This window comes from Lipophrys pholis, assembly GCF_963383615.2.
Source record: "Lipophrys pholis genome assembly, chromosome: 12".
Lineage (NCBI taxonomy): Eukaryota > Metazoa > Chordata > Actinopteri > Blenniiformes > Blenniidae > Lipophrys > Lipophrys pholis.
The window spans coordinates 3,934,718-3,944,897 of NC_137641.1; the positions used below are offsets into that span (position 1 = coordinate 3,934,718).

The 10,180-nt window shown below is 38.7% G+C and overlaps 1 gene segment (V, D, J or C); it reads left to right on the forward strand.

The window, feature by feature from the left end:
* Positions 1-1,545: 1,545 nt before the first annotated feature.
* Positions 1,546-5,583, forward strand: LOC308117874 (Ig kappa-b4 chain C region-like). The segment is given in 3 exons: positions 1,546-1,602; positions 3,944-4,025; positions 5,074-5,583.
* Positions 5,584-10,180: the final 4,597 nt, after the last annotated feature.

A 10,180-nucleotide genomic window follows, 5' to 3' on the forward strand; every position in this document is an offset into this window, starting at 1 on the left:
GTGGCCGTTTTAGTGTTTCTAGGTGGCACTAGAGAGCACATTTTGGCACTCTGGGGGTTATTGTTTACATTTTCCTATATTTTTCGCCAGTCTTGATGAGTGTGCCAAATTTGGTGAGCATTTGAGCGTGTTTAGGGTATAACATTTATTTTCCCTCAGAGGTAATAGCATTTGCGTGAGGGCCTTCTTTGGATGAAAATCTTACTTTGGAAGGCAAAATTCCAAACTTCCTGTTGAATCTAGGTTGGGGTATCAGGTGATTTTTAGGTCCTGATGAGACAAACAATTGTGTTTTGGTTTGATCTCCAGATGACATTCCTACGGGCCGTGGTGGACATTTTAGTGTTTCTAGGTGGCGCTAGAGAGCACATTCTGGCACTCTGGGGGTTATTTTTTACATTTCCTTAATTTTTTTGTCAGTCTTGATGAGCGTACCAAATTTGATCAACATTTGATCGTGTTTAATGGGTCAAAATGTGGCTCAAAGCCGCGTCAGGAGTGGGAAAAAAACAATAATAAGAAAAACATATGAAATACAATAGGGTCCTGGTCTTTCAGGCTTGGTCCCTAAAAAAAATACCATGTGCAGCAATAACTTTATTATTTGATTATATAACCTCCAGGCACTTTCTATCACTTGTCCCATTTTCCCAGAATTGTCCAGAGACTCTGTGGCAAAGATCAGTTTTTTCCTTTTTATGTCTTTTCTTCATGTCAGGAGAATTTTCCTCGTAAGAAAACCTCATGGAGACAGAAAACACAGGAATCAGACTGAGAGCGATTTGAGAAAGTTTAAGACCATTTTATTACATTAGTCTTGCAAGAAGAGACAAAGTCACAGTACAACCTCTGCATGATTGTCCAGGAGTCTGTCTCATTCTGAAGTCAGACAGCGCCCCCTAAAGGCTGAAATTGTTTTGAGTCTGCATGAAGGACACCAAAAGCAGCAGAGATGTTTGAACAGTGCTGACACAGGTCATCCTTCAACACAGACTGAACATTACACATCATTCTTTATGAGACAAAACAAGATTTCCATAACACTTTGTAATATGTTTGATAATCAGACTTTGGTCTTCTGTATTGTGTCCATTGATATTTAGTTTATTTATTTTCTTTTTTAACTGTCTATGTCTCTCTAGACCAAAGAAATAGGATGAGTTTCTCTCTCCAATGAATAATTGGTCTAATTCAGATTGAAGCTTGTTTAATTCTATTGAGTCTTCTCTTGATAGAACATTCTTTTTACCCAGACTGTTTAATTAAAGGACGATGTTTTGCTGTTTTTGTTTGTTTCTTTTAGTGATATTTGTACTGATTTTAATCCCAAGTTCATTTACTTTAAATTTGAAACTCTCCCATTTACTAATAGAAAACATTTCCAAGGCTTCAAGCTCTAAAATCAGCAGTTTTACTTCCTTACAAAATACAGTGCTATCCAACAGTGTATTATTACATTTCAAAATCAAATTTATGCTGGGACTATTCTTTGGAAGAACCAAGGATAATGTTATTATGCAATGGTCAGTTAAAGGTGAGGCAGAGATGTCCTGTTTGTTCAGAAACTCTTCAGAACACAGCAATGTGTTTGACTCGATCAGTGTTAGCCCCGCCCACTGAGTTTGATGGACGAGTTTAACAAGATAAAATTAATTCATGAAGCCGTGCAACACCGGACCATGAAATAATTAAATACATCATGAAATATTTATAGATGTTTTTACATCAAATGAATTCATTTTAATTCATGGATGACACATTTAATGACACATTTATGTATTTAATTCCAATTTTAATTAATTAATGACACATTTAATTAATTATTGAATGGTTTATTTCATTATTTAATTTTGGCACAGTCAGCCCTCCATAGGAGCACCACCTGATGAACCAGTGAAAAATAACTGCAGGCAAAGTACATTATTAATCCTTTAAGATCATCTATAGTATTTTATTTTCTGTGAATATAGCTTCCTCCTGAGTTGCATATTTGTGTGTGAGGATTGAACTTCCTGGTTCTTGGTCTCCTCTTGCTGCTTCAGGCTGAGTTTTCTCCTGATCCACACTGATGGTTGCATGAGTTGGACCAGCTCCTCTCTCTCAATGCAGTTTGTATTTCATGCAGTCAAATGTAAGTGTTCATGCTCAGGCTGTGGTACATTCATTCAGATCACATGATCTTTATGGAGAGTGGGGCTTGCAGCCCGAAGCCCTGCTCCAGGATGATTTAGAAGCTCAGAGCTGATTGGCTGGCGTCAATGGAGGCACTGCTTGACAGAACCAGAGTGAGTTGTGACGCCAGCTTATGCGCCGCGAGAGCTAACAGTTAAGAATCCAAATGAATGAGGTTGATTATTTACTGGTGTATAAATGTAAAACTCTGACTTCAGAGGAGAAACTGGAGGTAAAGTGAGTGTAAGGTCATAATAAAATCTGTGTAAGAATCTCACTTGTAAATCAATATGCTGCTCGTCTAGTGGAGGAATTCTTTCCTTGCAATCAGTAGGTCCGTGTTCAACTCCCCACCGAGACACAGTTTAGTTTATTAAATGATTTAATCAGAGGCTATTCCCCGTGTTAAACCTTTTCACAAGATGGGATCCTACAGTATATGGTTGTCATAAAGATGTTGGAGCTCAAAACTTCTGCACAAACATTAGTTTGGTATTAAGTGGTGTTGAACTCTGCGCTCAGTAGACCTGAAATAAAATCTCACCACCAAGTATTTACATGTTGAAACACCACCGCCTCTGGTGAAGAAACATCTGATCTCAATAAATAAATTCATTAGTTCAGTTTATGTTAGAGATTTCTACAGTGTGTGTGTGTGTGTGTGTGTGTGTGTGTGTGTGTGTGTGTGTGTGTGTGTGTGTGTGTGTGTTCAGTGAAGTGTATCAGTGTGCAGCAGTCAGTTTCTGTTCAGTCTGACTGAGGGAGGTTTTTGTACGACGGTTTTTCACTGTGTGAACACCCACTGACTGTTGATGTAATGTTCACTCTGACAGTAATAAACTGCAGCATCTTCAGCTTGAACTCCACTGATGGTCAGAGTGAAGTCAGAGTTTGATCCACTGCCTGTAAAACGATCTGGAGTCCCTGAATCTCTGGAGCTGGCCCAGTAAATGAGCCTTTTAGGAGGTTGTCCATCTCTCTGTTGGTACCAGGCTAAATAGTTAGAGTTGTGAACATTCTGACTGGTCCTACATGTGATGGTGACGGAGGCTCCCAGAGCAGAGCTGACTGCTGCAGGCTGAGTCACTGTGACCTGGCCTCTGGACTCTGAGGAAACACAGACAGAAACATCAAGCAGCCTCATGGTTTTGTGGGCTTCATTTCAGAGGGACGGATGTTGACAGAGGAGAGGAGTTTGATTCTCTGGACTTTACCTGTGAAGCAGCAGCAGAGGAGAGTCCAGATGAGGACGCAGATCACACTCATGTTTCTGATGAGGAGGATTTCTCTGTCTTCTGTTGTCATGAAGGACGGCTGTCAGTCATCCAGTCTTCAACTGTCAGGACTATAAACTCTCCCAGAGCACTGGAGCATGGTGCTGCTGATGCAAAGTGGCTCTATGGAAATGTTCTGACTGACTCCAACAGGGACCTGGATCACTTTCATCTCTCAGTTTCACTCTGGATTCAAACGTTCATGAGAATATTAAGGAATTAAACTGAATAATTAAAGATAGGTCTGTGGTTTTACATTTACATTTATTTTTTTACATTTTCTATTTTTGCTGTTAAATCCCTTCAGGAATAAATTCCAATAGACATAATAGAATAAATATAAAATGATCTTTAAAACAATCTCTATAAATATATGTATTTCAAGTAGACATTGCAGATGAAAGAACTGTTCTCTTGTGTTCCGTTAGGATCAGGTGGTAAAAGTTGTTTTGGTGAGTTTGTTGGTTTCAGAATCAGAGAGTGGCGTCTCTCTACAGTCAGAGGTTTTTGTACAGCGGCTCAATGAGTTTGTATCACTGTGGTACACGTTCGGTGGAGGAACCAGACTGGATGTTGGAAGTAAGTTTATTCTCCTTTTAATACTTTCAACTAAATAATTCAAATTCATACATTAAACTTTGTTTTGAATGATTTGAGATTAGAAAGATGTTTTTCTTAATAATTATTGTAGTGATCAAGTTTTAATCTCCACTGATTTCATGTAGTTTAGCTCAGCTCTGTTTCACTTTAATTTGATCACAGAGAAAAGTTATTAGTTTTAAATTTACACCGGATTAAAATCTCATTAGGATTAAATGACAAAACCAAAGATATTGTCAGTCTTTAAATGTGCTCAGTTAGAGCCTGATGGCTGTGGAACACACTGTTTTAACTCTACCAGTCTCATGTTGAAGCTGTTTTTACACTGACCTGTGTATTTAGGGACATTTCTGGTGCACTGGTCTGTCTTTGGGCTGAGTTTTAGTTGACATGTCCACTGTTTGAAATGTGTTTGTGTTGGAATGTGTGCAGGTTTTATTCTTCTTGTTTTATTGAGTGTCTCTTCATCACAGCTGGATTTATTCTTGGTTCTATAGAATGTTTCCCAATTCTGTTTCTCTTCTTACTTTAAAATGCATCATTAATATTGTTATTTTACAGTAAAATAGAAATACTGATGATAAATGTAGAATAATCAAATCCTCCAAAGAAGTTATCTTTATTTACTGTTTTTTTCACATTTTGCTCCTAATAATTGAAAATATTAATTTAGATTTGAAGTTCATGTTAAAGTTTCCAGTCATGAGTTGTAAAGTGTAAACTTTCTGATAACGTTGATGCAAATGAAGAGTAAACGTTGAGACATCAGCTTGTGTTCCTTCCTGTGTAGTTTGAGGTATTTCAGGTCAAAGTGTTGGATGATTCTCTCGGTGCTGATGTGCATGAGAGGCTTCTTAAAGGGAAGTGAAACAATGTGTGAGTGAGTGACTGCTGGAGCAGAAAAAGCCTCTGACAGCAACTTCTTCCAGGACCAAATCAGCTGTCTCCCACTAAAGCTGTCCAGGTGTGTGCTGGTTGATTGACAGCTGGGTGCTCCCTGTCCTCTAATTTGATTGGTGTCTCCTAGGTGATACCCGCCCCACCCTGACGGTGCTGCCCCCCTCCAGAGAGGAGCTGCAGCAGGGGAAGGCCACGCTCATGTGCCTGGCCAACGAGGGCTTCCCCTCAGACTGGAGTCTGAGCTGGAAGGTGGAGGACAGCAGCAGCAGCAGCAGCAGCAGCAGCTGGGAGGAGAGCAGGAGCCCCGGGGTGCTGCAGAAGGACGGCCTCTACAGCTGGAGCAGCACCCTGAGGCTCCCTGCAGACCAGTGGAGGAAGGTGGGCTCTGTGACCTGTGAGGCCACCCGGGGCTCCCAGACTCCCCTCAGAGAGACACTGAGGAGAGACCAGTGTTCCCAGTCCTGACCGGACTCACTGGGACTCTCACACTGCTTTTACTCTCACACTGATCTCACCTCTGTCATTCACCCTCTTTCACTTTCTTCTATCATCAAAGCAAACTGACTTCATCAATATTCATCTTCTTTCATCATCATTTTCTTCAAGCTTTGACAAAATAAAGACAGTTTTCACCTCAATCTTTGGTCTTTCATGACTTTTTTACAACAATAAAATCATCATGGCAAAGCGGTTTAGAAGATGGATGAATGGAAAAATAGTATATGAGAGTGTTTATATCCTCACATCCTTATTTATATCGTTCAATAAAAGCTGGAAGTTGAAACGTATTTGCATGTCCTATAAATGGTAGGATTAGATTGTAACAGTGGCAGCCTTGCATTTCAGACCTCGGCCTTCACTAGTGCTGGTCTGAGTCAATCCACCCCTCAATCACTTTTTATGGCTACAAAAACCAGGTCATCATGCAGAGATGCAGTATAAAAAGCCTTTGCATTCCAGATAGATACTCGTGTTGCCAGAATAAATACCTTTATGGATGAAAAGAATCAAAGTTCAAGTCTCCTTCTGTTTCAGCTTCATAAAAAAAGCCACTGTTATTCCCAGAATTCCTGGGGGCCGTGGACGGTGACAAACGTTTTTCATGGTTTGAAAATAATATAATGGCGAATCACATAATCCTGAATCCTGCCATGGAACTTGTAGTGAGCACAAGTAAATTGTACCGGACCTCTGTGTGCTTGGAGGCCTGCGGTGCGTTCAATGACCTCTAGGAAAAGTTCCACTTTAAAAATGTTTTGACAATAAATCTGCAACCAAATCTCTTTATCTTCTCCTTTAGCCATTGTAGGTTGACAAAACCACTATTAAATAAACACAACTATAATATTGTTAATGCAGCTCGCTCCAGATGCAGTCAGCTGGCGCTGGAGAGTGAACTCTCTGACAAACCAATCAGAAGGCTTGAATACGCTGACGTCACCCGAGGCCTGGTGGCGGGTCCTGAGTCACCAATATCTATTTGTGTCATAAAACCTGCTGTTTATTAAAGGTTTAGACATTTTGAATCATAACTGAAGTAATAAACATAAAAGAAACTGTTTTTATGAGAAAAGGAGAATAAGTCCCAGAGGAAAATCTTTTGGGATTTTTATCTTAACAGACATTGATTGGCAGAGAGCTTGGTTATTGCCATACAAATTTTGTATTGTCAATAAAATTAAGTGAGTACATATTAATATTTTGCACAACATATATTTAACAAATGTAAACTTATACAAATTTTTAGAAAGTGAAAATGAATCATTAAGTCATTAATTGTTTTACTGTTCCTATTCAACTATCTTATGGACTAAAATTGGGAATTTTATACTGTGTAAAACTAAAATCATGCTCAAATTGATTGTAAACATGTAATTGCATATTTTAATTACAAAAATAAAGACATAGAATTTATAGTTTATTTAATAATTCTAGTTGGAAAATTTCACATTCGCAAATGCAGATTAGCAAAGGTAAACCCAGATTATGTTCAGTTTTATATTGAACTTAAAGAAACACATTAAAACACTAAGTAACATAAACACCAAAATAAAGCATTAAAACTATTGAGTTAATTAAAGAATTATTCCAAAAAGAATAATGAGACCCTCTGCTTCCCTCGTCCCTTTTGTGTTTTCTTTTTTTTTAATTATACTTTTCTTTTAAAATAAATAATGTCATCCTTATTTGTATTTGTTATAGTTATCTTTATAAGTTCATACCATGGAGCTTAAGATTATACTAATGTATTATTTGTGAGCATCGTCTGTTAAAATTGTTTGTTTTTGTTGTTTGATGTTTGTTTGCTCTGTTTGGATGTTCCCCCATTTGGGCAATAAAGTAAAAAATGAAATAAAATAAAATAAAATGAATCAATTAAAAAACAAAAAGAGCATCAATATCAAAACCTGATTGGTTGAAGCAGCAGCGTGACCGACACTTATTTCACGTTGCAGTTGCAGAGGGGCCAGAATGAAAGTTTTTTAGACGTCTTTCTTGGACGTTGTCTGGATGTCTTTTCTGGACATCATATAGACGTCAATATTTGACATCCAGAAGACGTCCTCAGACGAGAATGAACGTTTTTTAGACGTCTTTCTTGGACGTTGTTTTCACGTCTTGTCTGGACGTCTTATGGACGTCAATGAAAATATGTTTCAAAAGAAAAAGGACAGGTCATCAGTCTTCCACAGGACACACACAGACACTTCATTTAGCATTAACATTACATGCAGTTTTTAGGAATGTGGGAGGAAACCAGAGAACCCTGAGGAAACACAAGGAAATTCCACAAACACCTCCAGCTGGATTTGAACCCACAACCTTCTGTCAAGCGAGAGCGCTAAACAGTGCAGCAATGAGAGCATTAACAATGACAATGACATTTGATAATGCTGATAAAACATTGACTCATGTACATAGTTGTATTCACCAGATGAAAAGTTATCAAAGTGGTGAGTTTCTCCTTGGAGACTTAAAAAGTCTGAATTTTGACTTTATTCTGAAAATATTATATTAAAGTAAAATAAATAAAATCAGGATTTTGACTTTAAAGACGTCATTTACAAAACGTTAATGCATCTTTAATGTGTCCAGAATCATCGTCCGTACATGGAAAATCAAAGAATTGAGAATAATTTTATCACATCTAAAACTAAATGAGTGGAAACGCTGGCGTTAACAGCCATACGGTTCAGCAGAAATCAAGGTCAGATGTTATTAAGTTTGTGGCTGAAGCAGCAGGAAGATTTGTGGGAGTAAAGAATGACTCCCCACAGACACTTCATGCTTCTAAGAGGGTGAGTCAGGAGGGGTCAGTCCAGAAGTCCAGCAGCCGGTCTGACACAGGGGATGAGGAAGGTGAAGACATGGATGATGGTGACTTCATTGATGGTATCCAGGACGTTTCCTTTTTTCATAATGGTCTGAGGAAAGGAGAGGTGGAGGTCTGCACAGCAGAGAAAAGACAGAACATGTGAGAGAAGAGACAGGAGAAGAAGCTCAGAGCAGAGGTGGTGAGGCTCTGAGGTCAAGCGTCCAGAGGGATGGACAGTCCACAGAGAGGTTGAAGAAGTGAGGCAGTGTCAGGGCTGATGTGTGACAGAAGGACAACAGGAAGAGAGGAAGTGAAGCTTTACAAGGACGTCTACAAAATGTGCTTTGGAGTCGGTGCTGCTGCACATCCAAGTCAAAGAATCAACAGAGATTCAACAGTTTAAAATGAACTTACTACCAAAGGTCAAAGAATCTGCTGAGAGCTCAGCACTTACAAGAATCTAAAGATTGTTTTCCATCAATCAGTTGATCAATAGATGAGATATTAATCCATCAGTGTGACGATGAACTTGTTTGGCCTTTTGTCAAGAAAAGTGCCAAATTAACTAGAAAGAAAATGAGAGGGACACTTTGGTTTAAAGTAGGGATGTCCCGATCAGATCGGTAGATATCGGATCGCGGCCGATATTGGTGATTTGTAAATAATCGGGAATCAGGAAATCCAGCCGATCGCCCCGCCGATCTAATTTAAAAAATATATATATTTTCCCGTCAGCTGCCGTAAAGCGAGCCCCGTTTGCAACCTGCCGTAAACTGAGGTTAGCAGTCTAAAACCATTGAGTGGATAAAATGTCAGCAGTCTGGAGGTATTTTAAGGTTGACAACCAAACCAGTCCAGCGGCCAGTTGGACTATTTGCTTCGCCACAGTCCCGAGAGGTGGAGCCCCACTACTTCGTTTAACACAACTAATTTGATAAGAAATCTAAAAAGTAAACATGCGGCGGAGTACGCTCAGCAAAGACGATCATCCGTGGAAAAAAAGATGACGTAATCGCCCCCCTCCTCCCCCCACCGTGGTCCTAAACGTCACCTAATAACCACAACAATCACGGACTTCAAGCTCTGGTCGAGCTGCAGAAGCTAGAAGCAGGCGGAGCGGGGCCATAGACCGAGATATATATATATATATATATTATATATTATTATTATTATATTATATATATAGAGAGAGAGAGAGAGAGAGAGAGAGAGAGAGAGAGAGAGAGAGAGAGAGAAAACAAAAGAAACCCAGAAAACGTTCAGATGTGCATGGCTATACATTGCATTTGACAATTATTATTGTATAATTGTACTACTACAGTATTATTATTGTTTATTATTATTATAGTTTTTATTATTGTATTATAGATACTGGATTCTTCGATCATTATTGATATTATTATTATAACCATTACTACGGCTGAGTATAGCCGGTAACCTATTTGCCCACGATAACAGTATTATCACAATACAGTGATTCTACTCAGTATATCTCTGGAAATTTCATCCATGATACTTTAAGACGTCTGTCTATCTGAAGAAATTCACAATTTATTGACTGAACCCATTTCAGAGGAATTATACAACATTGTCAATCAATTTCACATGAATAACAGCCCAGTACAACACATTAACACAGTAAACAAAGTGTGTACTGCACATTAACACACTAAACAAAGTGTGTACTGCACATTAACACACACTAAACAAAGTGTATACTGTACATTAACACACACTAAACAAAGTGTGTACTGCACATTAACACTCACTAAACAAAGTGTATACTGCACATCAACACACACTAAACAAAGTGTATACTGCACATCAACACACTAAACAAAGTGCATACTGCACATTAACACACAGTAAACAAAGTGTGTACTGCACATTAATACACAGTAAACAAAGTGTGTACTGC